Below are 20,782 nucleotides of genomic sequence, written 5' to 3' on the forward strand. Positions count from 1 at the left end.
AACTGGGTTAAAGGCACTGCTGGGATTTGAACCTAGGAATTCCTGTATACTAGACAGGCACTTTGACCATCTAAGCCACAGCGCCTCTACTTGAAGCTGTTAAACCCAAAACGAGTTGAACTTCTTTTCAAAAAAGTTTTAATTATGAAAATGAAGTGAAAACACCGGGTTAAAGGCACTGCTGGGATTTGAACCCAGGATCTCCTGTTTACAAGACAGGCACTTTGACCAGCTAAGCCACAGCGCCACTGTTTTAAGTTTTTCCTGAAAACGATTAAATTTAATTCATTTTTACCATGTTGGAAATCTAAAAATGCTGTTAAACTTTTAAAGATGGGGTCGAGAATTAAACAGGATCTTTTGAGACAGTCAGTCTAGCATCAAACCACATTGCCTTTGTTAGTAGACTCGTCCCTATGAAACTGGAATCTCGTTTGTAAACAAGGCATTATGAACACCAAATGAATATTATAGCGACGAAGGCCCTGCTGGGATTTGAACCCAGGGTCTCCTGTTTACGAAACAGGCGCTTTAACCAACTAAGCCACAGAGCCCTTGGACATGCATTTTATTCCTAAAGATCTTGAGTTTAGCTGTATTTCACCAGGTTTTAATGCACAAAAGTAAAATGTAATATCTCAGCAAGTTGGAATAATAAAAAAAAGGAAGTCAAAACAGAGGTTAAAGGCACTGCTGGGATTTGAACCCAGGATCTCCTGTTTACTAGACAGGCACTTTGACCAACTAATCCACAGAGCCTCTACTTGAAGCGTTTAAACCAAAAACCAGTTGAACTTCTTTTCAAAAAAGTTTTAATTATGAAAATGAAGTCAAAACACTGGGTTAAAGGCACTGCTGGGATTTGAACCCAGGATCTCCTGTTTACTAGACAGGCACTTTGACCAACTAAGCCACAGCGCCTCTGCTTGAAGCGTTTACACCAAAAACGAGTTGAACTTCTTTTCAAAAAAGATTTAATTATGAAAATGAAGTCAAAACACTGGGTTAAAGGCACTGCTGGGATTTGAACCCAGGATCTCCTGTTTACAAGACAGGCACTTTGACCAGCTAAGCCACAGCGCCACTGTTTTAAGTTTTTCCTGAAAACGATTAAATTTAATTCATTTTTACCATGTTGGAAATCTAAAAATGCTGTTAAACTTTTAAAGATGGGGTCGAGAATTAAACAGGATCTTTTGAGACAGTCAGTCTAGCATCAAACCACATTGCCTTTGTTAGTAGACTCGTCCCTATGAAACTGGAATCTCGTTTGTAAACAAGGCATTATGAACACCAAATGAATATTATAGCGACGAAGGCCCTGCTGGGATTTGAACCCAGGGTCTCCTGTTTACGAAACAGGCGCTTTAACCAACTAAGCCACAGAGCCCTTGGACATGCATTTTATTCCTAAAGATCTTGAGTTTAGCTGTATTTCACCAGGTTTTAATGCACAAAAGTAAAATGTAATATCTCAGCAAGTTGGAATAATAAAAAAAAGGAAGTCAAAACAGAGGTTAAAGGCACTGCTGGGATTTGAACCCAGGATCTCCTGTTTACTAGACAGGCACTTTGACCAACTAATCCACAGAGCCTCTACTTGAAGCGTTTAAACCAAAAACCAGTTGAACTTCTTTTCAAAAAAGTTTTAATTATGAAAATGAAGTCAAAACACTGGGTAAAAGGCACTGCTGGGATTTGAACCCAGGATCTCCTGTTTACTAGACAGGCACTTTGACCAACTAATCCACAGAGCCTCTACTTGAAGCGTTTAAACCAAAAACCAGTTGAACTTCTTTTCAAAAAAGTTTTAATTATGAAAATGAAGTGAAAACACTGGGTTAAAGACACTGCTGGGATTTGAACCCAGGATCTCCTGTTTACAAGGCAGGCACTTTGACCAACTAATCCACAGAGCCTCTACTTGAAGCGTTTAAACCAAAAACCAGTTGAACTTCTTTTCAAAAAAGTTTTAATTATGAAAATGAAGTCAAAACACTGGGTAAAAGGCACTGCTGGGATTTGAACCCAGGATCTCCTGTTTACTAGACAGGCACTTTGACCAACTAATCCACAGAGCCTCTACTTGAAGCGTTTAAACCAAAAACCAGTTGAACTTCTTTTCAAAAAAGTTTTAATTATGAAAATGAAGTGAAAACACTGGGTTAAAGACACTGCTGGGATTTGAACCCAGGATCTCCTGTTTACAAGGCAGGCACTTTGACCAGCTAAGCCACAGCGCCTCTACTTGAAGCACCTAAACAAATAACGAATTGAATACCTTTTCAAAAAAGTTTTAATCAGAAAAATGAAGACAAGACACATTTTTAAAGGCACTGCTGGGATTAGAACCCTGGATCTCCTGTTTACTAGACAGGCACTTTGACCATCTAAGCCACAGCGCCTCTACTTGAAGCGCTTAAACCCAAAACCAATTGAACTTCTTTTCAAAAAAGTTTTAATTATGAAAATGAAGTCAAAACACTGGGTTAAAGGCACTGCTGGGATTTGAACCCAGGATCTCCTGTTTACTAGACAGGCACTTTGACCAACTAATCCACAGAGCCTCTACTTGAAGCGTTTAAACCAAAAACCAGTTGAACTTCTTTTCAAAAAAGTTTTAATTATGAAAATGAAGTCCAAAAACTGGGTTAAAGGCACTGCTGGGATTTGAACCTAGGAATTCCTGTTTACTAGACAGGCACTTTGACCATCTAAGCCACAGCGCCTCTACTTGAAGCTGTTAAACCCAAAACGAGTTGAACTTCTTTTCAAAAAAGTTTTAATTATGAAAATGAAGTGAAAACACTGGGTTAAAGGCACTGCTGGGATTTGAACCCAGGATCTCCTGTTTACAAGACAGGCACTTTGACCAGCTAAGCCACAGCGCCTCTGCTTGAAGTGTTTAAACCAAAAACAAGTTGAACTTCTTTTCAAAAAAGTTTTAATCAGAAAAATGAAGACAAGAAACATTTTTAAAGGCACTGCTGGGATTTGAACCTAGGAATTCCTGTTTACTAGACAGGCACTTTGACCATCTAAGCCACAGCGCCTCTACTTGAAGCTGTTAAACCCAAAACGAGTTGAACTTCTTTTCAAAAAAGTTTTAATTATGAAAATGAAGTGAAAACACCGGGTTAAAGGCACTGCTGGGATTTGAACCCAGGATCTCCTGTTTACAAGACAGGCACTTTGACCAGCTAAGCCACAGCGCCACTGTTTTAAGTTTTTCCTGAAAACGATTAAATTTAATTCATTTTTACCATGTTGGAAATCTATAAATGCTGTTAAACTTTTAAAGATGGGGTCGAGAATTAAACAGGATCTTTTGAGACAGTCAGTCTAGCATCAAACCACATTGCCTTTGTTAGTAGACTCGTCCCTATGAAACTGGAATCTCGTTTGTAAACAAGGCATTATGAACACCAAATGAATATTATAGCGACGAAGGCCCTGCTGGGATTTGAACCCAGGGTCTCCTGTTTACGAAACAGGCGCTTTAACCAACTAAGCCACAGAGCCCTTGGACATGCATTTTATTCCTAAAGATCTTGAGTTTAGCTGTATTTCACCAGGTTTTAATGCACAAAAGTAAAATGTAATATCTCAGCAAGTTGGAATAATAAAAAAAAGGAAGTCAAAACAGAGGTTAAAGGCACTGCTGGGATTTGAACCCAGGATCTCCTGTTTACTAGACAGGCACTTTGACCAACTAATCCACAGAGCCTCTACTTGAAGCATTTAAACCAAAAACGAGTTGAACTTCTTTTCAAAAAAGTTTTAATTATGAAAATGAAGTCCAAACACTGGGTTAAAGGCACTGCTGGGATTTGAACCTAGGAATTCCTGTATACTAGACAGGCACTTTGACCATCTAAGCCACAGCGCCTCTACTTGAAGCTGTTAAACCCAAAACGAGTTGAACTTCTTTTCAAAAAAGTTTTAATTATGAAAATGAAGTGAAAACACCAGGTTAAAGGCACTGCTGGGATTTGAACCCAGGATTTCCTGTTTACAAGACAGGCACTTTGACCAGCTAAGCCACAGCGCCACTGTTTTAAGTTTTTCCTGAAAACGATTAAATTTAATTCATTTTTACCATGTTGGAAATCTAAAAATGCTTTTAAACTTTTAAAGATGGGGTCGAGAATTAAACAGGATCTTTTGAGACAGTCAGTCTAGCATCAAACCACATTGCCTTTGTTAGTAGACTCGTCCCTATGAAACTGGAATCTCGTTTGTAAACAAGGCATTATGAACACCAAATGAATATTATAGCGACGAAGGCCCTGCTGGGATTTGAACCCAGGGTCTCCTGTTTACGAAACAGGCGCTTTAACCAACTAAGCCACAGAGCCCTTGGACATGCATTTTATTCCTAAAGATCTTGAGTTTAGCTGTATTTCACCAGGTTTTAATGCACAAAAGTAAAATGTAATATCTCAGCAAGTTGGAATAATAAAAAAAAGGAAGTCAAAACAGAGGTTAAAGGCACTGCTGGGATTTGAACCCAGGATCTCCTGTTTACTAGACAGGCACTTTGACCAACTAATCCACAGAGCCTCTACTTGAAGCGTTTAAACCAAAAACCAGTTGAACTTCTTTTCAAAAAAGTTTTAATTATGAAAATGAAGTCAAAACACTGGGTAAAAGGCACTGCTGGGATTTGAACCCAGGATCTCCTGTTTACTAGACAGGCACTTTGACCAACTAATCCACAGAGCCTCTACTTGAAGTGTTTAAACCAAAAACCAGTTGAACTTCTTTTCAAAAAAGTTTTAATTATGAAAATGAAGTCCAAAAACTGGGTTAAAGGCACTGCTGGGATTTGAACCTAGGAATTCCTGTTTACTAGACAGGCACTTTGACAATCTAAGCCACAGCGCCTCTACTTGAAGCTGTTAAACCCAAAACGAGTTTAACTTCTTTTCAAAAAAGTTTTAATTATGAAAATGAAGTGAAAACACTGGGTTAAAGGCACTGCTGGGATTTGAACCCAGGATCTCCTGTTTACAAGACAGGCACTTTGACCAACTAAGCCACAGCGCCTCTGCTTGAAGTGTTTAAACCAAAAACAAGTTGAACTTCTTTTCAAAAAAGTTTTAATCAGAAAAATGAAGACAAGAAACATTTTTAAAGGCACTGCTGGGATTTGAACCCAGGATCTCCTGTTTACTAGACAGGCACTTTGACCAACTAAGCCACAGCGCCTCTGCTTGAAGCGTTTAAACCAAAAACGAGTTGAACTTCTTTTCAAAAAAGATTTAATTATGAAAATGAAGTCAAAACACTGGGTTAAAGGCACTGCTGGGATTTGAACCTAGGAATTCCTGTTTACTAGACAGGCACTTTGACCATCTAAGCCACAGCGCCTCTACTTGAAGCTGTTAAACCCAAAACGAGTTGAACTTCTTTTCAAAAAAGTTTTAATTATGAAAATGAAGTGAAAACACCGGGTTAAAGGCACTGCTGGGATTTGAACCCAGGATCTCCTGTTTACAAGACAAGCACTTTGACCAGCTAAGCCACAGCGCCACTGTTTTAAGTTTTTCCTGAAAACGATTAAATTTAATTCATTTTTACCATGTTGGAAATCTAAAAATGCTGTTAAACTTTTAAAGATGGGGTCGAGAATTAAACAGGATCTTTTGAGACAGTCAGTCTAGCATCAAACCACATTGCCTTTGTTAGTAGACTCGACCCTATGAAACTGGAATCTCGTTTGTAAACAAGGCATTATGAACACCAAATGAATATTATAGCGACGAAGGCCCTGCTGGGATTTGAACCCAGGGTCTCCTGTTTACGAAACAGGCGCTTTAACCAACTAAGCCACAGAGCCCTTGGACATGCATTTTATTCCTAAAGATCTTGAGTTTAGCTGTATTTCACCAGGTTTTAATGCACAAAAGTAAAATGTAATATCTCAGCAAGTTGGAATAATAAAAAAAAGGAAGTCAAAACAGAGGTTAAAGGCACTGCTGGGATTTGAACCCAGGATCTCCTGTTTACTAGACAGGCACTTTGACCAACTAATCCACAGAGCCTCTACTTGAAGCGTTTAAACCAAAAACCAGTTGAACTTCTTTTCAAAAAAGTTTTAATTATGAAAACGAAGTCAAAACACTGGGTAAAAGGCACTGCTGGGATTTGAACCCAGGATCTCCTGTTTACTAGACAGGCACTTTGACCAACTAATCCACAGAGCCTCTACTTGAAGTGTTTAAACCAAAAACCAGTTGAACTTCTTTTCAAAAAAGTTTTAATTATGAAAATGAAGTCCAAAAACTGGGTTAAAGGCACTGCTGGGATTTGAACCTAGGAATTCCTGTTTACTAGACAGGCACTTTGACCATCTAAGCCACAGCGCCTCTACTTGAAGCTGTTAAACCCAAAACGAGTTGAACTTCTTTTCAAAAAAGTTTTAATTATGAAAATGAAGTGAAAACACTGGGTTAAAGGCACTGCTGGGATTTGAACCCAGGATCTCCTGTTTACAAGACAGGCACTTTGACCAACTAAGCCACAGCGCCTCTGCTTGAAGTGTTTAAACCAAAAACAAGTTGAACTTCTTTTCAAAAAAGTTTTAATCAGAAAAATGAAGACAAGAAACATTTTTAAAGGCACTGCTGGGATTTGAACCCAGGATCTCCTGTTTACTAGACAGGCACTTTGACCATCTAAGCCACAGCGCCTCTACTTGAAGCTGTTAAACCCAAAACGAGTTGAACTTCTTTTCAAAAAAGTTTTAATTATGAAAATGAAGTGAAAACACCGGGTTAAAGGCACTGCTGGGATTTGAACCCAGGATCTCCTGTTTACAAGACAGGCACTTTGACCAGCTAAGCCACAGCGCCACTGTTTTAAGTTTTTCCTGAAAACGATTAAATTTAATTCATTTTTACCATGTTGGAAATCTAAAAATGCTGTTAAACTTTTAAAGATGGGGTCGAGAATTAAACAGGATCTTTTGAGACAGTCAGTCTAGCATCAAACCACATTGCCTTTGTTAGTAGACTCGTCCCTATGAAACTGGAATCTCGTTTGTAAACAAGGCATTATGAACACCAAATGAATATTATAGCGACGAAGGCCCTGCTGGGATTTGAACCCAGGGTCTCCTGTTTACGAAACAGGCGCTTTAACCAACTAAGCCACAGAGCCCTTGGACATGCATTTTATTCCTAAAGATCTTGAGTTTAGCTGTATTTCACCAGGTTTTAATGCACAAAAGTAAAATGTAATATCTCAGCAAGTTGGAATAATAAAAAAAAGGAAGTCAAAACAGAGGTTAAAGGCACTGCTGGGATTTGAACCCAGGATCTCCTGTTTACTAGACAGGCACTTTGACCAACTAATCCACAGAGCCTCTACTTGAAGTGTTTAAACCAAAAACCAGTTGAACTTCTTTTCAAAAAAGTTTTAATTATGAAAATGAAGTCCAAAAACTGGGTTAAAGGCACTGCTGGGATTTGAACCTAGGAATTCCTGTTTACTAGACAGGCACTTTGACCATCTAAGCCACAGCGCCTCTACTTGAAGCTGTTAAACCCAAAACGAGTTGAACTTCTTTTCAAAAAAGTTTTAATTATGAAAATGAAGTGAAAACACTGGGTTAAAGGCACTGCTGGGATTTGAACCCAGGATCTCCTGTTTACAAGACAGGCACTTTGACCAACTAAGCCACAGCGCCTCTGCTTGAAGTGTTTAAACCAAAAACAAGTTGAACTTCTTTTCAAAAAAGTTTTAATCAGAAAAATGAAGACAAGAAACATTTTTAAAGGCACTGCTGGGATTTGAACCCAGGATCTCCTGTTTACTAGACAGGCACTTTGACCAACTAAGCCACAGCGCCTCTACTTGAAGCATTTAAACCAAAAAAGAGTTGAACTTCTATTCAAAAAAGTTTTAATTATGAAAATGAAGTCCAAAAACTGGGTTAAAGGCACTGCTGGGATTTGAACCTAGGAATTCCTGTTTAATAGACAGGCACTTTGACCATCTAAGCCACATCGCCTCTACTTGAAGCTGTTAAACCCAAAACGAGTTGAACTTCTTTTCAAAAAAGTTTTAATTATGAAAATGAAGTGAAAACACTGGGTTAAAGCCACAGAGCCCTTGGACATGCATTTTATTCCTAAAGATCTTGAGTTTAGCTGTATTTCACCAGGTTTTAATGCACAAAAGTAAAATGTAATATCTCAGCAAGTTGGAATAATAAAAAAAAGGAAGTCAAAACAGAGGTTAAAGGCACTGCTGGGATTTGAACCCAGGATCTCCTGTTTACTAGACAGGCACTTTGACCAACTAATCCACAGAGCCTCTACTTGAAGCGTTTAAACCAAAAAGGAGTTGAACTTCTTTTCAAAAAAGTTTTAATTATGAAAATGAAGTCTAAACACTGGGTTAAAGGCACTGCTGGGATTTGAACCTAGGAATTCCTGTTTACTAGACAGGCACTTTGACCATCTAAGCCACAGCGCCTCTACTTGAAGCTGTTAAACCCAAAACGAGTTGAACTTCTTTTCAAAAAGTTTTAATTATGAAAATAAAGTGAAAACACTGGGTTAAAGGCACTGCCGGGATTTGAACCCAGGATCTCCTGTTTACAAGACAGGCACTTTGACCAGCTAAGCCATAGCGCCACTGTTTTAAGTTTTTCCTGAAAACGATTAAATTTAATTCATTTTTACCATGTTGGAAATCTAAAAATGCTGTTAAACTTTTAAAGATGGGGTCGAGAATTAAACAGGATCTTTTGAGACAGTCAGTCTAGCATCAAACCACATTGCCTTTGTTAGTAGACTCGTCCCTATGAAACTGGAATCTCGTTTGTAAACAAGGCATTATGAACACCAAATGAATATTATAGCGACGAAGGCCCTGCTGGGATTTGAACCCAGGGTCTCCTGTTTACGAAACAGGCGCTTTAACCAACTAAGCCACAGAGCCCTTGGACATGCATTTTATTCCTAAAGATCTTGAGTTTAGCTGTATTTCACCAGGTTTTAATGCACAAAAGTAAAATGTAATATCTCAGCAAGTTGGAATAATAAAAAAAAGGAAGTCAAAACAGAGGATAAAGGCACTGCTGGGATTTGAACCCAGGATCTCCTGTTTACTAGACAGGCACTTTGACCAACTAATCCACAGCGCCTCTACTTGAAGCTGTTAAACCCAAAACGAGTTGAACTTCTTTTCAAAAAAGTTTTAATTATGAAAATGAAGTGAAAACACTGGGTTAAAGGCACTGCCGGGATTTGAACCCAGGATCTCCTGTTTACAAGACAGGCACTTTGACCAACTAAGCCACAGCGCCTCTGCTTGAAGTGTTTAAACCAAAAACAAGTTGAACTTCTTTTCAAAAAAGTTTTAATCAGAAAAATGAAGACAAGAAACATTTTTAAAGGCACTGCTGGGATTTGAACCCAGGATCTCCTGTTTACTAGACAGGCACTTTGACTAACTAAGCCACAGCGCCTCTACTTGAAGCATTTAAACCAAAAACGAGTTGAACTTCTTTTCAAAAAAGTTTTAATTATGAAAATGAAGTCAAAACACTGGGTTAAAGGCACTGCTGGGATTTGAACCCAGGATCTCCTGTTTACAAGACAGGCACTTTGACCAGCTAAGCCACAGCGCCACTGTTTTAAGTTTTTCCTGAAAACGATTAAATTTAATTCATTTTTACCATGTTGGAAATCTAAAAATGCTGTTAAACTTTTAAAGATGGGGTCGAGAATTAAACAGGATCTTTTGAGACAGTCAGTCAAGCATCAAACCACATTGCCTTTGTTAGTAGACTCGTCCCTATGAAACTGGAATCTCGTTTGTAAACAAGGCATTATGAACACTAAATGAATATTATAGCGACGAAGGCCCTGCTGGGATTTGAACCCAGGGTCTCCTGTTTACAAGACAGGCACTTTGACCAACTAAGCCACAGCGCCTCTGCTTGAAGTGTTTAAACCAAAAACAAGTTGAACTTCTTTTCAAAAAAGTTTTAATCAGAAAAATGAAGACAAGAAACATTTTTAAAGGCACTGCTGGGATTTGAACCGAGGATCTCCTGTTTACTAGACAGGCACTTTGACCAACTAAGCCACAGCGCCTCTACTTGAAGCATTTAAACCAAAAAAGAGTTGAACTTCTATTCAAAAAAGTTTTAATTATGAAAATGAAGTCCAAAAACTGGGTTAAAGGCACTGCTGGGATTTGAACCTAGGAATTCCTGTTTACTAGACAGGCACTTTGACCATCTAAGCCACAGCGCCTCTACTTGAAGATGTTAAACCCAAAACGAGTTGAACTTCTTTTCAAAAAAGTTTTAATTATGAAAATGAAGTGAAAACACTGGGTTAAAGGCACTGCCGGGATTTGAACCCAGGATCTCCTGTTTACTAGACAGGCACTTTGACCAACTAAGCCACAGCGCCTCTACTTGAAGCGTTTAAACCAAAAACGAGTTGAACTTCTTTTCAAAAAAGTTTTAATTATGAAAATGAAGTCAAAACACTGGGTTAAAGGCACTGCTGGGATTTGAACCCAGGATCTCCTGTTTACAAGACAGGCACTTTGACCAGCTAAGCCACAGCGCCACTGTTTTAAGTTTTTCCTGAAAACGATTAAATTTAATTCATTTTTACCATGTTGGAAATCTAAAAATGCTGTTAAACTTTTAAAGATGGGGTCGAGAATTAAACAGGATCTTTTGAGACAGTCAGTCAAGCATCAAACCACATTGCCTTTGTTAGTAGACTCGTCCCTATGAAACTGGAATCTCGTTTGTAAACAAGGCATTATGAACACTAAATGAATATTATAGCGACGAAGGCCCTGCTGGGATTTGAACCCAGGATCTCCTGTTTACTAGACAGGCACTTTGACCAACTAAGCCACAGCGCCTCTACTTGAAGCATTTAAACCAAAAACGAGTTGAACTTCTTTTCAAAAAAGTTTTAATTATGAAAATGAAGTGAAAACACTGGGTTAAAGGCACTGCCGGGATTTGAACCCAGGATCTCCTGTTTACTAGACAGGCACTTTGACCAACTAAGCCACAGCGCCTCTACTTGAAGCGTTTAAACCAAAAACGAGTTGAACTTCTTTTCAAAAAAGTTTTAATTATGAAAATGAAGTCAAAACACTGGGTTAAAGGCACTGCTGGGATTTGAACCCAGGATCTCCTGTTTACAAGACAGGCACTTTGACCAGCTAAGCCACAGCGCCACTGTTTTAAGTTTTTCCTGAAAACGATTAAATTTAATTCATTTTTACCATGTTGGAAATCTAAAAATGCTGTTAAACTTTTAAAGATGGGGTCGAGAATTAAACAGGATCTTTTGAGACAATTCAGTCAAGCATCAAACCACATTGCCTTTGTTAGTAGACTCGTCCCTATGAAACTGGAATCTCGTTTGTAAACAAGGCATTATGAACACTAAATGAATATTATAGCGACGAAGGCCCTGCTGGGATTTGAACCCAGGATCTCCTGTTTACTAGACAGGCACTTTGACCAACTAAGCCACAGCGCCTCTACTTGAAGCATTTAAACCAAAAACGAGTTGAACTTCTTTTCAAAAAAGTTTTAATTATGAAAATGAAGTCAAAACACTGGGTTAAAGGCACTGCTGGGATTTGAACCCAGGATCTCCTGTTTACAAGACAGGCACTTTGACCAGCTAAGCCACAGCGCCACTGTTTTAAGTTTTTCCTGAAAACGATTAAATTTAATTCATTTTTACCATGTTGGAAATCTAAAAATGCTGTTAAACTTTTAAAGATGGGGTCGAGAATTAAACAGGATCTTTTGAGACAGTCAGTCAAGCATCAAACCACATTGCCTTTGTTAGTAGACTCGTCCCTATGAAACTGGAATCTCGTTTGTAAACAAGGCATTATGAACACTAAATGAATATTATAGCGACGAAGGCCCTGCTGGGATTTGAACCCAGGGTCTCCTGTTTACGAAACAGGCGCTTTAACCAACTAAGCCACAGAGCCCTTGGACATGCATTTTATTCCTAAAGATCTTGAGTTTAGCTGTATTTCACCAGGTTTTAATGCACAAAAGTAAAATGTAATATCTCAGCAAGTTGGAATAATAAAAAAAAGGAAGTCAAAACAGAGGTTAAAGGCACTGCTGGGATTTGAACCCAGGATCTCCTGTTTACTAGACAGGCACTTTGACCAACTAATCCACAGAGCCTCTACTTGAAGCGTTTAAACCAAAAACCAGTTGAACTTCTTTTCAAAAAAGTTTTATTAATGAAAATGAAGTCAAAACACTGGGTAAAAGGCACTGCTGGGATTTTAACCCAGGATCTCCTGTTTACTAGACAGGCACTTTGACCAACTAATCCACAGAGCCTCTACTTGAAGCGTTTAAACCAAAAACCAGTTGAACTTCTTTTCAAAAAAGTTTTAATTATGAAAATGAAGTCAAAACACTGGGTAAAAGGCACTGCTGGGATTTGAACCCAGGATCTCCTGTTTACTAGACAGGCACTTTGACCAACTAAGCCACAGCGCCTCTACTTGAAGCATTTAAACCAAAAAAGAGTTGAACTTCTATTCAAAAAAGTTTTAATTATGAAAATGAAGTCCAAAAACTGGGTTAAAGGCACTGCTGGGATTTGAACCTAGGAATTCCTGTTTACTAGACAGGCACTTTGACCATCTAAGCCACAGCGCCTCTACTTGAAGATGTTAAACCCAAAACGAGTTGAACTTCTTTTCAAAAAAGTTTTAATTATGAAAATGAAGTCAAAACACTGGGTTAAAGGCACTGCTGGGATTTGAACCCAGGATCTCCTGTTTACAAGACAGGCACTTTGACCAGCTAAGCCACAGCGCCACTGTTTTAAGTTTTTCCTGAAAACGATTAAATTTAATTCATTTTTACCATGTTGGAAATCTAAAAATGCTGTTAAACTTTTAAAGATGGGGTCGAGAATTAAACAGGATCTTTTGAGACAGTCAGTCAAGCATCAAACCACATTGCCTTTGTTAGTAGACTCGTCCCTATGAAACTGGAATCTCGTTTGTAAACAAGGCATTATGAACACTAAATGAATATTATAGCGACGAAGGCCCTGCTGGGATTTGAACCCAGGATCTCCTGTTTACTAGACAGGCACTTTGACCAACTAAGCCACAGCGCCTCTACTTGAAGCATTTAAACCAAAAACGAGTTGAACTTCTTTTCAAAAAAGTTTTAATTATGAAAATGAAGTGAAAACACTGGGTTAAAGGCACTGCCGGGATTTGAACCCAGGATCTCCTGTTTACTAGACAGGCACTTTGACCAACTAAGCCACAGCGCCTCTACTTGAAGCGTTTAAACCAAAAACGAGTTGAACTTCTTTTCAAAAAAGTTTTAATTATGAAAATGAAGTCAAAACACTGGGTTAAAGGCACTGCTGGGATTTGAACCCAGGATCTCCTGTTTACAAGACAGGCACTTTGACCAGCTAAGCCACAGCGCCACTGTTTTAAGTTTTTCCTGAAAACGATTAAATTTAATTCATTTTTACCATGTTGGAAATCTAAAAATGCTGTTAAACTTTTAAAGATGGGGTCGAGAATTAAACAGGATCTTTTGAGACAATTCAGTCAAGCATCAAACCACATTGCCTTTGTTAGTAGACTCGTCCCTATGAAACTGGAATCTCGTTTGTAAACAAGGCATTATGAACACTAAATGAATATTATAGCGACGAAGGCCCTGCTGGGATTTGAACCCAGGATCTCCTGTTTACTAGACAGGCACTTTGACCAACTAAGCCACAGCGCCTCTACTTGAAGCATTTAAACCAAAAACGAGTTGAACTTCTTTTCAAAAAAGTTTTAATTATGAAAATGAAGTCAAAACACTGGGTTAAAGGCACTGCTGGGATTTGAACCCAGGATCTCCTGTTTACAAGACAGGCACTTTGACCAGCTAAGCCACAGCGCCACTGTTTTAAGTTTTTCCTGAAAACGATTAAATTTAATTCATTTTTACCATGTTGGAAATCTAAAAATGCTGTTAAACTTTTAAAGATGGGGTCGAGAATTAAACAGGATCTTTTGAGACAGTCAGTCAAGCATCAAACCACATTGCCTTTGTTAGTAGACTCGTCCCTATGAAACTGGAATCTCGTTTGTAAACAAGGCATTATGAACACTAAATGAATATTATAGCGACGAAGGCCCTGCTGGGATTTGAACCCAGGGTCTCCTGTTTACGAAACAGGCGCTTTAACCAACTAAGCCACAGAGCCCTTGGACATGCATTTTATTCCTAAAGATCTTGAGTTTAGCTGTATTTCACCAGGTTTTAATGCACAAAAGTAAAATGTAATATCTCAGCAAGTTGGAATAATAAAAAAAAGGAAGTCAAAACAGAGGTTAAAGGCACTGCTGGGATTTGAACCCAGGATCTCCTGTTTACTAGACAGGCACTTTGACCAACTAATCCACAGAGCCTCTACTTGAAGCGTTTAAACCAAAAACCAGTTGAACTTCTTTTCAAAAAAGTTTTATTAATGAAAATGAAGTCAAAACACTGGGTAAAAGGCACTGCTGGGATTTTAACCCAGGATCTCCTGTTTACTAGACAGGCACTTTGACCAACTAATCCACAGAGCCTCTACTTGAAGCGTTTAAACCAAAAACCAGTTGAACTTCTTTTCAAAAAAGTTTTAATTATGAAAATGAAGTCAAAACACTGGGTAAAAGGCACTGCTGGGATTTGAACCCAGGATCTCCTGTTTACTAGACAGGCACTTTGACCAACTAAGCCACAGCGCCTCTACTTGAAGCATTTAAACCAAAAAAGAGTTGAACTTCTATTCAAAAAAGTTTTAATTATGAAAATGAAGTCCAAAAACTGGGTTAAAGGCACTGCTGGGATTTGAACCTAGGAATTCCTGTTTACTAGACAGGCACTTTGACCATCTAAGCCACAGCGCCTCTACTTGAAGATGTTAAACCCAAAACGAGTTGAACTTCTTTTCAAAAAAGTTTTAATTATGAAAATGAAGTGAAAACACTGGGTTAAAGGCACTGCCGGGATTTGAACCCAGGATCTCCTGTTTACTAGACAGGCACTTTGACCAACTAAGCCACAGCGCCTCTACTTGAAGCGTTTAAACCAAAAACGAGTTGAACTTCTTTTCAAAAAAGTTTTAATTATGAAAATGAAGTCAAAACACTGGGTTAAAGGCACTGCTGGGATTTGAACCCAGGATCTCCTGTTTACAAGACAGGCACTTTGACCAGCTAAGCCACAGCGCCACTGTTTTAAGTTTTTCCTGAAAACGATTAAATTTAATTCATTTTTACCATGTTGGAAATCTAAAAATGCTGTTAAACTTTTAAAGATGGGGTCGAGAATTAAACAGGATCTTTTGAGACAGTCAGTCAAGCATCAAACCACATTGCCTTTGTTAGTAGACTCGTCCCTATGAAACTGGAATCTCGTTTGTAAACAAGGCATTATGAACACTAAATGAATATTATAGCGACGAAGGCCCTGCTGGGATTTGAACCCAGGATCTCCTGTTTACTAGACAGGCACTTTGACCAACTAAGCCACAGCGCCTCTACTTGAAGCATTTAAACCAAAAACGAGTTGAACTTCCTTTCAAAAAAGTTTTAATTATGAAAATGAAGTGAAAACACTGGGTTAAAGGCACTGCCGGGATTTGAACCCAGGATCTCCTGTTTACTAGACAGGCACTTTGACCAACTAAGCCACAGCGCCTCTACTTGAAGCGTTTAAACCAAAAACGAGTTGAACTTCTTTTCAAAAAAGTTTTAATTATGAAAATGAAGTCAAAACACTGGGTTAAAGGCACTGCTGGGATTTGAACCCAGGATCTCCTGTTTACAAGACAGGCACTTTGACCAGCTAAGCCACAGCGCCACTGTTTTAAGTTTTTCCTGAAAACGATTAAATTTAATTCATTTTTACCATGTTGGAAATCTAAAAATGCTGTTAAACTTTTAAAGATGGGGTCGAGAATTAAACAGGATCTTTTGAGACAGTCAGTCAAGCATCAAACCACATTGCCTTTGTTAGTAGACTCGTCCCTATGAAACTGGAATCTCGTTTGTAAACAAGGCATTATGAACACTAAATGAATATTATAGCGACGAAGGCCCTGCTGGGATTTGAACCCAGGATCTCCTGTTTACTAGACAGGCACTTTGACCAACTAAGCCACAGCGCCTCTACTTGACGCATTTAAACCAAAAACGAGTTGAACTTCTCTTCAAAAAAGTTTTAATTATGAAAATGAAGTCAAAACACTGGGTTAAAGGCACTGCTGGGATTTGAACCCAGGATCTCCTGTTTACAAGACAGGCACTTTGACCAGCTAAGCCACAGCGCCACTGTTTTAAGTTTTTCCTGAAAACGATTAAATTTAATTCATTTTTACCATGTTGGAAATCTAAAAATGCTGTTAAACTTTTAAAGATGGGGTCGAGAATTAAACAGGATCTTTTGAGACAGTCAGTCAAGCATCAAACCACATTGCCTTTGTTAGTAGACTCGTCCCTATGAAACTGGAATCTCGTTTGTAAACAAGGCATTATGAACACTAAATGAATATTATAGCGACGAAGGCCCTGCTGGGATTTGAACCCAGGATCTCCTGTTTACTAGACAGGCACTTTGACCAACTAAGCCACAGCGCCTCTACTTGAAGCATTTAAACCAAAAACGAGTTGAACTTCTTTTCAAAAAAGTTTTAATTATGAAAATGAAGTGAAAACACTGGGTTAAAGGCACTGCCGGGATTTGAACCCAGGATCTCCTGTTTACTAGACAGGCACTTTGACCAACTAAGCCACAGCGCCTCTACTTGAAGCGTTTAAACCAAAAACGAGTTGAACTTCTTTTCAAAAAAGTTTTAATTATGAAAATGAAGTCAAAACACTGGGTTAAAGGCACTGCTGGGATTTGAACCCAGGATCTCCTGTTTACAAGACAGGCACTTTGACCAGCTAAGCCACAGCGCCACTGTTTTAAGTTTTTCCTGAAAACGATTAAATTTAATTCATTTTTACCATGTTGGAAATCTAAAAATGCTGTTAAACTTTTAAAGATGGGGTCGAGAATTAAACAGGATCTTTTGAGACAGTCAGTCAAGCATCAAACCACATTGCCTTTGTTAGTAGACTCGTCCCTATGAAACTGGAATCTCGTTTGTAAACAAGGCATTATGAACACTAAATGAATATTATAGCGACGAAGGCCCTGCTGGGATTTGAACCCAGGATCTCCTGTTTACTAGACAGGCACTTTGACCAACTAAGCCACAGCGCCTCTACTTGACGCATTTAAACCAAAAACGAGTTGAACTTCTCTTCAAAAAAGTTTTAATTATGAAAATGAAGTCAAAACACTGGGTTAAAGGCACTGCTGGGATTTGAACCCAGGATCTCCTGTTTACAAGACAGGCACTTTGACCAGCTAAGCCACAGCGCCACTGTTTTAAGTTTTTCCTGAAAACGATTAAATTTAATTCATTTTTACCATGTTGGAAATCTAAAAATGCTGTTAAACTTTTAAAGATGGGGTCGAGAATTAAACAGGATCTTTTGAGACAGTCAGTCAAGCATCAAACCACATTGCCTTTGTTAGTAGACTCGTCCCTATGAAACTGGAATCTCGTTTGTAAACAAGGCATTATGAACACTAAATGAATATTATAGCGACGAAGGCCCTGCTGGGATTTGAACCGAGGGTCTCCTGTTTACGAAACAGGCGCTTTAACCAACTAAGCCACAGAGCCCTTGGACATGCATTTTATTCCTAAAGATCTTGAGTTTAGCTGTATTTCACCAGGTTTTAATGCACAAAAGTAAAATGTAATATCTCAGCAAGTTGGAATAATAAAAAAAAGGAAGTCAAAACAGAGGATAAAGGCACTGCTGGGATTTGAACCCAGGATCTCCTGTTTACTAGACAGGCACTTTGACCAACTAATCCACAGAGCCTCTACTTGAAGCGTTTAAACCAAAAACCAGTTGAACTTCTTTTCAAAAAAGTTTTAATTATGAAAATGAAGTCAAAACACTGGGTAAAAGGCACTGCTGGGATTTGAACCCAGGATCTCCTGTTCACTAGACAGGCACTTTGACCAACTAATCCACAGAGCCTCTACTTGAAGCGTTTAAACCAAAAACCAGTTGAACTTCTTTTCAAAAAAGTTTTATTAATGAAAATGAAGTCAAAACACTGGGTAAAAGGCACTGCTGGGATTTGAACCCAGGATCTCCTGTTTACTAGACAGGCACTTTGACCAACTAATCCACAGAGCCTCTACTTGAAGCGTTTAAACCAAAAACCAGTTGAACTTCTTTTCAAAAAAGTTTTAATTATGAAAATGAAGTCAAAACACTGGGTAAAAGGCACTGCTGGGATTTGAACCCAGGATCTCCTGTTTACTAGACAGGCACTTTGACCAACTAATCCACAGAGCCTCTACTTGAAGTGTTTAAACCAAAAACCAGTTGAACTTCTTTTCAAAAAAGTTTTAATTATGAAAATGAAGTCCAAAAACTGGGTTAAAGGCACTGCTGGGATTTGAACCTAGGAATTCCTGTTTACTAGACAGGCACTTTGACCATCTAAGCCACAGCGCCTCTACTTGAAGCTGTTAAACCCAAAACGAGTTGAACTTCTTTTCAAAAAAGTTTTAATTATGAAAATGAAGTGAAAACACTGGGTTAAAGGCACTGCTGGGATTTGAACCCAGGATCTCCTGTTTACAAGACAGGCACTTTGACCAACTAAGCCAGAGCGCCTCTGCTTGAAGTGTTTAAACCAAAAACAAGTTGAACTTCTTTTCAAAAAAGTTTTAATCAGAAAAATGAAGACAAGAAACATTTTTAAAGGCACTGCTGGGATTTGAACCCAGGATCTCCTGTTTACTAGACAGGCACTTTGACCAACTAAGCCACAGCGCCTCTGCTTGAAGCGTTTAAACCAAAAACGAGTTGAACTTCTTTTCAAAAAAGATTTATTTATGAAAATGAAGTCAAAACACTGGGTTAAAGGCACTGCTGGGATTTGAACCTAGGAATTCCTGTTTACTAGACAGGCACTTTGACCATCTAAGCCACAGCGCCTCTACTTGAAGCTGTTAAACCCAAAACGAGTTGAACTTCTTTTCAAAAAAGTTTTAATTATGAAAATGAAGTGAAAACACCGGGTTAAAGGCACTGCTGGGATTTGAACCCAGGATCTCCTGTTTACAAGACAGGCACTTTGACCAGCTAAGCCACAGCGCCACTGTTTTAAGTTTTTCCTGAAAACGATTAAATTTAATTCATTTTTACCATGTTGGAAATCTAAAAATGCTGTTAAACTTTTAAAGATGGGGTCGAGAATTAAACAGGATCTTTTGAGACAGTCAGTCTAGCATCAAACCACATTGCCTTTGTTAGTAGACTCGTCCCTATGAAACTGGAATCTCGTTTGTAAACAAGGCATTATGAACACCAAATGAATATTATAGCGACGAAGGCCCTGCTGGGATTTGAACCCAGGGTCTCCTGTTTACGAAACAGGCGCTTTAACCAACTAAGCCACAGAGCCCTTGGACATGCATTTTATTCCTAAAGATCTTGAGTTTAGCTGTATTTCACCAGGTTTTAATGCACAAAAGTAAAATGTAATATCTCAGCAAGTTGGAAGAATAAAAAAAAGGAAGTCAAAACAGAGGTTAAAGGCACTGCTGGGATTTGAACCCAGGATCTCCTGTTTACTAGACAGGCACTTTGACCAACTAATCCACAGAGCCTCTACTTGAAGCGTTTAAACCAAAAACCAGTTGAACTTCTTTTCAAAAAAGTTTTAATTATGAAAATGAAGTCAAAACACTGGGTAAAAGGCACTGCTGGGATTTGAACCCAGGATCTCCTGTTTACTAGACAGGCACTTTGACCAACTAATCCACAGAGCCTCTACTTGAAGTGTTTAAACCAAAAACCAGTTGAACTTCTTTTCAAAAAAGTTTTAATTATGAAAATGAAGTCCAAAAACTGGGTTAAAGGCACTGCTGGGATTTGAACCTAGGAATTCCTGTTTACTAGACAGGCACTTTGACCATCTAAGCCACAGCGCCTCTACTTGAAGCTGTTAAACCCAAAACGAGTTTAACTTCTTTTCAAAAAAGTTTTAATTATGAAAATGAAGTGAAAACACTGGGTTAAAGGCACTGCTGGGATTTGAACCCAGGATCTCCTGTTTACAAGACAGGCACTTTGACCAACTAAGCCACAGCGCCTCTGCTTGAAGTGTTTAAACCAAAAACAAGTTGAACTTCTTTTCAAAAAAGTTTTAATCAGAAAAATGAAGACAAGAAACATTTTTAAAGGCACTGCTGGGATTTGAACCCAGGATCTCCTGTTTACTAGACAGGCACTTTGACCAACTAAGCCACAGCGCCTCTGCTTGAAGCGTTTAAACCAAAAACGAGTTGAACTTCTTTTCAAAAAAGATTTAATTATGAAAATGAAGTCAAAACACTGGGTTAAAGGCACTGCTGGGATTTGAACCTAGGAATTCCTGTTTACTAGACAGGCACTTTGACCATCTAAGCCACAGCGCCTCTACTTGAAGCTGTTAAACCCAAAACGAGTTAAACTTCTTTTCAAAAAAGTTTTAATTATGAAAATGAAGTGAAAACACCGGGTTAAAGGCACTGCTGGGATTTGAACCCAGGATCTCCTGTTTACAAGACAGGCACTTTGACCAGCTAAGCCACAGCGCCACTGTTTT

The 20,782-nt window shown here is 38.7% G+C and overlaps 87 non-coding genes across 87 annotated transcripts; all 87 read right to left on the reverse strand.

Moving 5' to 3' along the window:
- Nucleotides 1-173: 173 nt before the first annotated feature.
- trnat-ugu (transfer RNA threonine (anticodon UGU)) lies at nt 174-247 on the reverse strand. The gene has a single exon. It is a non-coding gene; the product is annotated as a tRNA-Thr (tRNA).
- Nucleotides 248-480: 233 nt separating this feature from the next.
- On the reverse strand, nt 481-554 carry trnat-cgu (transfer RNA threonine (anticodon CGU)). Its single transcript has one exon. It is a non-coding gene; the product is annotated as a tRNA-Thr (tRNA).
- Nucleotides 555-685: 131 nt separating this feature from the next.
- On the reverse strand, nt 686-759 carry trnat-agu (transfer RNA threonine (anticodon AGU)). The gene has a single exon. It is a non-coding gene; the product is annotated as a tRNA-Thr (tRNA).
- Nucleotides 760-847: 88 nt separating this feature from the next.
- trnat-agu (transfer RNA threonine (anticodon AGU)) lies at nt 848-921 on the reverse strand. Its single transcript has one exon. It is a non-coding gene; the product is annotated as a tRNA-Thr (tRNA).
- An 88-nt stretch (nt 922-1,009) lies between these two features.
- On the reverse strand, nt 1,010-1,083 carry trnat-ugu (transfer RNA threonine (anticodon UGU)). The gene has a single exon. It is a non-coding gene; the product is annotated as a tRNA-Thr (tRNA).
- A 233-nt stretch (nt 1,084-1,316) lies between these two features.
- On the reverse strand, nt 1,317-1,390 carry trnat-cgu (transfer RNA threonine (anticodon CGU)). Its single transcript has one exon. It is a non-coding gene; the product is annotated as a tRNA-Thr (tRNA).
- A 131-nt stretch (nt 1,391-1,521) lies between these two features.
- trnat-agu (transfer RNA threonine (anticodon AGU)) lies at nt 1,522-1,595 on the reverse strand. Its single transcript has one exon. It is a non-coding gene; the product is annotated as a tRNA-Thr (tRNA).
- Nucleotides 1,596-1,683: 88 nt separating this feature from the next.
- On the reverse strand, nt 1,684-1,757 carry trnat-agu (transfer RNA threonine (anticodon AGU)). The gene has a single exon. It is a non-coding gene; the product is annotated as a tRNA-Thr (tRNA).
- Nucleotides 1,758-1,845: 88 nt separating this feature from the next.
- Nucleotides 1,846-1,919, reverse strand: trnat-ugu (transfer RNA threonine (anticodon UGU)). Its single transcript has one exon. It is a non-coding gene; the product is annotated as a tRNA-Thr (tRNA).
- An 88-nt stretch (nt 1,920-2,007) lies between these two features.
- Nucleotides 2,008-2,081, reverse strand: trnat-agu (transfer RNA threonine (anticodon AGU)). Its single transcript has one exon. It is a non-coding gene; the product is annotated as a tRNA-Thr (tRNA).
- Nucleotides 2,082-2,169: 88 nt separating this feature from the next.
- trnat-ugu (transfer RNA threonine (anticodon UGU)) lies at nt 2,170-2,243 on the reverse strand. Its single transcript has one exon. It is a non-coding gene; the product is annotated as a tRNA-Thr (tRNA).
- A 250-nt stretch (nt 2,244-2,493) lies between these two features.
- On the reverse strand, nt 2,494-2,567 carry trnat-agu (transfer RNA threonine (anticodon AGU)). Its single transcript has one exon. It is a non-coding gene; the product is annotated as a tRNA-Thr (tRNA).
- A 250-nt stretch (nt 2,568-2,817) lies between these two features.
- On the reverse strand, nt 2,818-2,891 carry trnat-ugu (transfer RNA threonine (anticodon UGU)). The gene has a single exon. It is a non-coding gene; the product is annotated as a tRNA-Thr (tRNA).
- Nucleotides 2,892-3,141: 250 nt separating this feature from the next.
- On the reverse strand, nt 3,142-3,215 carry trnat-ugu (transfer RNA threonine (anticodon UGU)). Its single transcript has one exon. It is a non-coding gene; the product is annotated as a tRNA-Thr (tRNA).
- A 233-nt stretch (nt 3,216-3,448) lies between these two features.
- Nucleotides 3,449-3,522, reverse strand: trnat-cgu (transfer RNA threonine (anticodon CGU)). Its single transcript has one exon. It is a non-coding gene; the product is annotated as a tRNA-Thr (tRNA).
- A 131-nt stretch (nt 3,523-3,653) lies between these two features.
- trnat-agu (transfer RNA threonine (anticodon AGU)) lies at nt 3,654-3,727 on the reverse strand. The gene has a single exon. It is a non-coding gene; the product is annotated as a tRNA-Thr (tRNA).
- A 250-nt stretch (nt 3,728-3,977) lies between these two features.
- On the reverse strand, nt 3,978-4,051 carry trnat-ugu (transfer RNA threonine (anticodon UGU)). The gene has a single exon. It is a non-coding gene; the product is annotated as a tRNA-Thr (tRNA).
- A 233-nt stretch (nt 4,052-4,284) lies between these two features.
- trnat-cgu (transfer RNA threonine (anticodon CGU)) lies at nt 4,285-4,358 on the reverse strand. Its single transcript has one exon. It is a non-coding gene; the product is annotated as a tRNA-Thr (tRNA).
- Nucleotides 4,359-4,489: 131 nt separating this feature from the next.
- trnat-agu (transfer RNA threonine (anticodon AGU)) lies at nt 4,490-4,563 on the reverse strand. Its single transcript has one exon. It is a non-coding gene; the product is annotated as a tRNA-Thr (tRNA).
- An 88-nt stretch (nt 4,564-4,651) lies between these two features.
- Nucleotides 4,652-4,725, reverse strand: trnat-agu (transfer RNA threonine (anticodon AGU)). The gene has a single exon. It is a non-coding gene; the product is annotated as a tRNA-Thr (tRNA).
- Nucleotides 4,726-4,975: 250 nt separating this feature from the next.
- Nucleotides 4,976-5,049, reverse strand: trnat-ugu (transfer RNA threonine (anticodon UGU)). The gene has a single exon. It is a non-coding gene; the product is annotated as a tRNA-Thr (tRNA).
- An 88-nt stretch (nt 5,050-5,137) lies between these two features.
- trnat-agu (transfer RNA threonine (anticodon AGU)) lies at nt 5,138-5,211 on the reverse strand. Its single transcript has one exon. It is a non-coding gene; the product is annotated as a tRNA-Thr (tRNA).
- Nucleotides 5,212-5,461: 250 nt separating this feature from the next.
- Nucleotides 5,462-5,535, reverse strand: trnat-ugu (transfer RNA threonine (anticodon UGU)). Its single transcript has one exon. It is a non-coding gene; the product is annotated as a tRNA-Thr (tRNA).
- A 233-nt stretch (nt 5,536-5,768) lies between these two features.
- On the reverse strand, nt 5,769-5,842 carry trnat-cgu (transfer RNA threonine (anticodon CGU)). The gene has a single exon. It is a non-coding gene; the product is annotated as a tRNA-Thr (tRNA).
- A 131-nt stretch (nt 5,843-5,973) lies between these two features.
- On the reverse strand, nt 5,974-6,047 carry trnat-agu (transfer RNA threonine (anticodon AGU)). The gene has a single exon. It is a non-coding gene; the product is annotated as a tRNA-Thr (tRNA).
- An 88-nt stretch (nt 6,048-6,135) lies between these two features.
- On the reverse strand, nt 6,136-6,209 carry trnat-agu (transfer RNA threonine (anticodon AGU)). The gene has a single exon. It is a non-coding gene; the product is annotated as a tRNA-Thr (tRNA).
- Nucleotides 6,210-6,459: 250 nt separating this feature from the next.
- Nucleotides 6,460-6,533, reverse strand: trnat-ugu (transfer RNA threonine (anticodon UGU)). The gene has a single exon. It is a non-coding gene; the product is annotated as a tRNA-Thr (tRNA).
- An 88-nt stretch (nt 6,534-6,621) lies between these two features.
- trnat-agu (transfer RNA threonine (anticodon AGU)) lies at nt 6,622-6,695 on the reverse strand. Its single transcript has one exon. It is a non-coding gene; the product is annotated as a tRNA-Thr (tRNA).
- An 88-nt stretch (nt 6,696-6,783) lies between these two features.
- Nucleotides 6,784-6,857, reverse strand: trnat-ugu (transfer RNA threonine (anticodon UGU)). Its single transcript has one exon. It is a non-coding gene; the product is annotated as a tRNA-Thr (tRNA).
- A 233-nt stretch (nt 6,858-7,090) lies between these two features.
- On the reverse strand, nt 7,091-7,164 carry trnat-cgu (transfer RNA threonine (anticodon CGU)). Its single transcript has one exon. It is a non-coding gene; the product is annotated as a tRNA-Thr (tRNA).
- Nucleotides 7,165-7,295: 131 nt separating this feature from the next.
- trnat-agu (transfer RNA threonine (anticodon AGU)) lies at nt 7,296-7,369 on the reverse strand. The gene has a single exon. It is a non-coding gene; the product is annotated as a tRNA-Thr (tRNA).
- Nucleotides 7,370-7,619: 250 nt separating this feature from the next.
- On the reverse strand, nt 7,620-7,693 carry trnat-ugu (transfer RNA threonine (anticodon UGU)). Its single transcript has one exon. It is a non-coding gene; the product is annotated as a tRNA-Thr (tRNA).
- An 88-nt stretch (nt 7,694-7,781) lies between these two features.
- On the reverse strand, nt 7,782-7,855 carry trnat-agu (transfer RNA threonine (anticodon AGU)). The gene has a single exon. It is a non-coding gene; the product is annotated as a tRNA-Thr (tRNA).
- A 393-nt stretch (nt 7,856-8,248) lies between these two features.
- Nucleotides 8,249-8,322, reverse strand: trnat-agu (transfer RNA threonine (anticodon AGU)). The gene has a single exon. It is a non-coding gene; the product is annotated as a tRNA-Thr (tRNA).
- A 249-nt stretch (nt 8,323-8,571) lies between these two features.
- Nucleotides 8,572-8,645, reverse strand: trnat-ugu (transfer RNA threonine (anticodon UGU)). Its single transcript has one exon. It is a non-coding gene; the product is annotated as a tRNA-Thr (tRNA).
- Nucleotides 8,646-8,878: 233 nt separating this feature from the next.
- Nucleotides 8,879-8,952, reverse strand: trnat-cgu (transfer RNA threonine (anticodon CGU)). The gene has a single exon. It is a non-coding gene; the product is annotated as a tRNA-Thr (tRNA).
- A 131-nt stretch (nt 8,953-9,083) lies between these two features.
- Nucleotides 9,084-9,157, reverse strand: trnat-agu (transfer RNA threonine (anticodon AGU)). The gene has a single exon. It is a non-coding gene; the product is annotated as a tRNA-Thr (tRNA).
- An 88-nt stretch (nt 9,158-9,245) lies between these two features.
- Nucleotides 9,246-9,319, reverse strand: trnat-ugu (transfer RNA threonine (anticodon UGU)). Its single transcript has one exon. It is a non-coding gene; the product is annotated as a tRNA-Thr (tRNA).
- An 88-nt stretch (nt 9,320-9,407) lies between these two features.
- trnat-agu (transfer RNA threonine (anticodon AGU)) lies at nt 9,408-9,481 on the reverse strand. The gene has a single exon. It is a non-coding gene; the product is annotated as a tRNA-Thr (tRNA).
- Nucleotides 9,482-9,569: 88 nt separating this feature from the next.
- On the reverse strand, nt 9,570-9,643 carry trnat-ugu (transfer RNA threonine (anticodon UGU)). The gene has a single exon. It is a non-coding gene; the product is annotated as a tRNA-Thr (tRNA).
- Nucleotides 9,644-9,876: 233 nt separating this feature from the next.
- Nucleotides 9,877-9,950, reverse strand: trnat-ugu (transfer RNA threonine (anticodon UGU)). The gene has a single exon. It is a non-coding gene; the product is annotated as a tRNA-Thr (tRNA).
- An 88-nt stretch (nt 9,951-10,038) lies between these two features.
- trnat-agu (transfer RNA threonine (anticodon AGU)) lies at nt 10,039-10,112 on the reverse strand. The gene has a single exon. It is a non-coding gene; the product is annotated as a tRNA-Thr (tRNA).
- A 250-nt stretch (nt 10,113-10,362) lies between these two features.
- Nucleotides 10,363-10,436, reverse strand: trnat-agu (transfer RNA threonine (anticodon AGU)). Its single transcript has one exon. It is a non-coding gene; the product is annotated as a tRNA-Thr (tRNA).
- Nucleotides 10,437-10,524: 88 nt separating this feature from the next.
- trnat-ugu (transfer RNA threonine (anticodon UGU)) lies at nt 10,525-10,598 on the reverse strand. The gene has a single exon. It is a non-coding gene; the product is annotated as a tRNA-Thr (tRNA).
- A 233-nt stretch (nt 10,599-10,831) lies between these two features.
- trnat-agu (transfer RNA threonine (anticodon AGU)) lies at nt 10,832-10,905 on the reverse strand. The gene has a single exon. It is a non-coding gene; the product is annotated as a tRNA-Thr (tRNA).
- Nucleotides 10,906-10,993: 88 nt separating this feature from the next.
- trnat-agu (transfer RNA threonine (anticodon AGU)) lies at nt 10,994-11,067 on the reverse strand. Its single transcript has one exon. It is a non-coding gene; the product is annotated as a tRNA-Thr (tRNA).
- An 88-nt stretch (nt 11,068-11,155) lies between these two features.
- trnat-ugu (transfer RNA threonine (anticodon UGU)) lies at nt 11,156-11,229 on the reverse strand. Its single transcript has one exon. It is a non-coding gene; the product is annotated as a tRNA-Thr (tRNA).
- Nucleotides 11,230-11,463: 234 nt separating this feature from the next.
- On the reverse strand, nt 11,464-11,537 carry trnat-agu (transfer RNA threonine (anticodon AGU)). The gene has a single exon. It is a non-coding gene; the product is annotated as a tRNA-Thr (tRNA).
- An 88-nt stretch (nt 11,538-11,625) lies between these two features.
- trnat-ugu (transfer RNA threonine (anticodon UGU)) lies at nt 11,626-11,699 on the reverse strand. Its single transcript has one exon. It is a non-coding gene; the product is annotated as a tRNA-Thr (tRNA).
- Nucleotides 11,700-11,932: 233 nt separating this feature from the next.
- Nucleotides 11,933-12,006, reverse strand: trnat-cgu (transfer RNA threonine (anticodon CGU)). The gene has a single exon. It is a non-coding gene; the product is annotated as a tRNA-Thr (tRNA).
- A 131-nt stretch (nt 12,007-12,137) lies between these two features.
- Nucleotides 12,138-12,211, reverse strand: trnat-agu (transfer RNA threonine (anticodon AGU)). Its single transcript has one exon. It is a non-coding gene; the product is annotated as a tRNA-Thr (tRNA).
- A 250-nt stretch (nt 12,212-12,461) lies between these two features.
- trnat-agu (transfer RNA threonine (anticodon AGU)) lies at nt 12,462-12,535 on the reverse strand. The gene has a single exon. It is a non-coding gene; the product is annotated as a tRNA-Thr (tRNA).
- A 250-nt stretch (nt 12,536-12,785) lies between these two features.
- Nucleotides 12,786-12,859, reverse strand: trnat-ugu (transfer RNA threonine (anticodon UGU)). The gene has a single exon. It is a non-coding gene; the product is annotated as a tRNA-Thr (tRNA).
- Nucleotides 12,860-13,092: 233 nt separating this feature from the next.
- trnat-agu (transfer RNA threonine (anticodon AGU)) lies at nt 13,093-13,166 on the reverse strand. Its single transcript has one exon. It is a non-coding gene; the product is annotated as a tRNA-Thr (tRNA).
- Nucleotides 13,167-13,254: 88 nt separating this feature from the next.
- Nucleotides 13,255-13,328, reverse strand: trnat-agu (transfer RNA threonine (anticodon AGU)). The gene has a single exon. It is a non-coding gene; the product is annotated as a tRNA-Thr (tRNA).
- An 88-nt stretch (nt 13,329-13,416) lies between these two features.
- On the reverse strand, nt 13,417-13,490 carry trnat-ugu (transfer RNA threonine (anticodon UGU)). Its single transcript has one exon. It is a non-coding gene; the product is annotated as a tRNA-Thr (tRNA).
- A 234-nt stretch (nt 13,491-13,724) lies between these two features.
- Nucleotides 13,725-13,798, reverse strand: trnat-agu (transfer RNA threonine (anticodon AGU)). Its single transcript has one exon. It is a non-coding gene; the product is annotated as a tRNA-Thr (tRNA).
- Nucleotides 13,799-13,886: 88 nt separating this feature from the next.
- trnat-ugu (transfer RNA threonine (anticodon UGU)) lies at nt 13,887-13,960 on the reverse strand. Its single transcript has one exon. It is a non-coding gene; the product is annotated as a tRNA-Thr (tRNA).
- A 233-nt stretch (nt 13,961-14,193) lies between these two features.
- trnat-cgu (transfer RNA threonine (anticodon CGU)) lies at nt 14,194-14,267 on the reverse strand. The gene has a single exon. It is a non-coding gene; the product is annotated as a tRNA-Thr (tRNA).
- A 131-nt stretch (nt 14,268-14,398) lies between these two features.
- trnat-agu (transfer RNA threonine (anticodon AGU)) lies at nt 14,399-14,472 on the reverse strand. Its single transcript has one exon. It is a non-coding gene; the product is annotated as a tRNA-Thr (tRNA).
- Nucleotides 14,473-14,722: 250 nt separating this feature from the next.
- trnat-agu (transfer RNA threonine (anticodon AGU)) lies at nt 14,723-14,796 on the reverse strand. Its single transcript has one exon. It is a non-coding gene; the product is annotated as a tRNA-Thr (tRNA).
- A 250-nt stretch (nt 14,797-15,046) lies between these two features.
- Nucleotides 15,047-15,120, reverse strand: trnat-agu (transfer RNA threonine (anticodon AGU)). The gene has a single exon. It is a non-coding gene; the product is annotated as a tRNA-Thr (tRNA).
- Nucleotides 15,121-15,208: 88 nt separating this feature from the next.
- On the reverse strand, nt 15,209-15,282 carry trnat-ugu (transfer RNA threonine (anticodon UGU)). The gene has a single exon. It is a non-coding gene; the product is annotated as a tRNA-Thr (tRNA).
- Nucleotides 15,283-15,515: 233 nt separating this feature from the next.
- On the reverse strand, nt 15,516-15,589 carry trnat-agu (transfer RNA threonine (anticodon AGU)). The gene has a single exon. It is a non-coding gene; the product is annotated as a tRNA-Thr (tRNA).
- An 88-nt stretch (nt 15,590-15,677) lies between these two features.
- Nucleotides 15,678-15,751, reverse strand: trnat-agu (transfer RNA threonine (anticodon AGU)). The gene has a single exon. It is a non-coding gene; the product is annotated as a tRNA-Thr (tRNA).
- An 88-nt stretch (nt 15,752-15,839) lies between these two features.
- On the reverse strand, nt 15,840-15,913 carry trnat-ugu (transfer RNA threonine (anticodon UGU)). The gene has a single exon. It is a non-coding gene; the product is annotated as a tRNA-Thr (tRNA).
- Nucleotides 15,914-16,146: 233 nt separating this feature from the next.
- On the reverse strand, nt 16,147-16,220 carry trnat-agu (transfer RNA threonine (anticodon AGU)). The gene has a single exon. It is a non-coding gene; the product is annotated as a tRNA-Thr (tRNA).
- Nucleotides 16,221-16,308: 88 nt separating this feature from the next.
- Nucleotides 16,309-16,382, reverse strand: trnat-ugu (transfer RNA threonine (anticodon UGU)). The gene has a single exon. It is a non-coding gene; the product is annotated as a tRNA-Thr (tRNA).
- Nucleotides 16,383-16,615: 233 nt separating this feature from the next.
- Nucleotides 16,616-16,689, reverse strand: trnat-agu (transfer RNA threonine (anticodon AGU)). Its single transcript has one exon. It is a non-coding gene; the product is annotated as a tRNA-Thr (tRNA).
- Nucleotides 16,690-16,777: 88 nt separating this feature from the next.
- Nucleotides 16,778-16,851, reverse strand: trnat-agu (transfer RNA threonine (anticodon AGU)). Its single transcript has one exon. It is a non-coding gene; the product is annotated as a tRNA-Thr (tRNA).
- Nucleotides 16,852-16,939: 88 nt separating this feature from the next.
- On the reverse strand, nt 16,940-17,013 carry trnat-ugu (transfer RNA threonine (anticodon UGU)). Its single transcript has one exon. It is a non-coding gene; the product is annotated as a tRNA-Thr (tRNA).
- A 233-nt stretch (nt 17,014-17,246) lies between these two features.
- On the reverse strand, nt 17,247-17,320 carry trnat-agu (transfer RNA threonine (anticodon AGU)). Its single transcript has one exon. It is a non-coding gene; the product is annotated as a tRNA-Thr (tRNA).
- An 88-nt stretch (nt 17,321-17,408) lies between these two features.
- trnat-ugu (transfer RNA threonine (anticodon UGU)) lies at nt 17,409-17,482 on the reverse strand. Its single transcript has one exon. It is a non-coding gene; the product is annotated as a tRNA-Thr (tRNA).
- A 233-nt stretch (nt 17,483-17,715) lies between these two features.
- Nucleotides 17,716-17,789, reverse strand: trnat-cgu (transfer RNA threonine (anticodon CGU)). Its single transcript has one exon. It is a non-coding gene; the product is annotated as a tRNA-Thr (tRNA).
- A 131-nt stretch (nt 17,790-17,920) lies between these two features.
- Nucleotides 17,921-17,994, reverse strand: trnat-agu (transfer RNA threonine (anticodon AGU)). The gene has a single exon. It is a non-coding gene; the product is annotated as a tRNA-Thr (tRNA).
- An 88-nt stretch (nt 17,995-18,082) lies between these two features.
- On the reverse strand, nt 18,083-18,156 carry trnat-agu (transfer RNA threonine (anticodon AGU)). Its single transcript has one exon. It is a non-coding gene; the product is annotated as a tRNA-Thr (tRNA).
- An 88-nt stretch (nt 18,157-18,244) lies between these two features.
- Nucleotides 18,245-18,318, reverse strand: trnat-agu (transfer RNA threonine (anticodon AGU)). The gene has a single exon. It is a non-coding gene; the product is annotated as a tRNA-Thr (tRNA).
- Nucleotides 18,319-18,406: 88 nt separating this feature from the next.
- On the reverse strand, nt 18,407-18,480 carry trnat-agu (transfer RNA threonine (anticodon AGU)). The gene has a single exon. It is a non-coding gene; the product is annotated as a tRNA-Thr (tRNA).
- Nucleotides 18,481-18,730: 250 nt separating this feature from the next.
- On the reverse strand, nt 18,731-18,804 carry trnat-ugu (transfer RNA threonine (anticodon UGU)). The gene has a single exon. It is a non-coding gene; the product is annotated as a tRNA-Thr (tRNA).
- An 88-nt stretch (nt 18,805-18,892) lies between these two features.
- On the reverse strand, nt 18,893-18,966 carry trnat-agu (transfer RNA threonine (anticodon AGU)). The gene has a single exon. It is a non-coding gene; the product is annotated as a tRNA-Thr (tRNA).
- Nucleotides 18,967-19,216: 250 nt separating this feature from the next.
- trnat-ugu (transfer RNA threonine (anticodon UGU)) lies at nt 19,217-19,290 on the reverse strand. The gene has a single exon. It is a non-coding gene; the product is annotated as a tRNA-Thr (tRNA).
- A 233-nt stretch (nt 19,291-19,523) lies between these two features.
- trnat-cgu (transfer RNA threonine (anticodon CGU)) lies at nt 19,524-19,597 on the reverse strand. Its single transcript has one exon. It is a non-coding gene; the product is annotated as a tRNA-Thr (tRNA).
- Nucleotides 19,598-19,728: 131 nt separating this feature from the next.
- Nucleotides 19,729-19,802, reverse strand: trnat-agu (transfer RNA threonine (anticodon AGU)). Its single transcript has one exon. It is a non-coding gene; the product is annotated as a tRNA-Thr (tRNA).
- An 88-nt stretch (nt 19,803-19,890) lies between these two features.
- trnat-agu (transfer RNA threonine (anticodon AGU)) lies at nt 19,891-19,964 on the reverse strand. The gene has a single exon. It is a non-coding gene; the product is annotated as a tRNA-Thr (tRNA).
- A 250-nt stretch (nt 19,965-20,214) lies between these two features.
- On the reverse strand, nt 20,215-20,288 carry trnat-ugu (transfer RNA threonine (anticodon UGU)). Its single transcript has one exon. It is a non-coding gene; the product is annotated as a tRNA-Thr (tRNA).
- An 88-nt stretch (nt 20,289-20,376) lies between these two features.
- On the reverse strand, nt 20,377-20,450 carry trnat-agu (transfer RNA threonine (anticodon AGU)). Its single transcript has one exon. It is a non-coding gene; the product is annotated as a tRNA-Thr (tRNA).
- Nucleotides 20,451-20,700: 250 nt separating this feature from the next.
- trnat-ugu (transfer RNA threonine (anticodon UGU)) lies at nt 20,701-20,774 on the reverse strand. The gene has a single exon. It is a non-coding gene; the product is annotated as a tRNA-Thr (tRNA).
- Nucleotides 20,775-20,782: the final 8 nt, after the last annotated feature.

Source organism: Gasterosteus aculeatus, chromosome 6 (genome assembly GCF_964276395.1).
Source record: "Gasterosteus aculeatus chromosome 6, fGasAcu3.hap1.1, whole genome shotgun sequence".
NCBI classification, from domain to species: Eukaryota; Metazoa; Chordata; class Actinopteri; order Perciformes; family Gasterosteidae; genus Gasterosteus; species Gasterosteus aculeatus.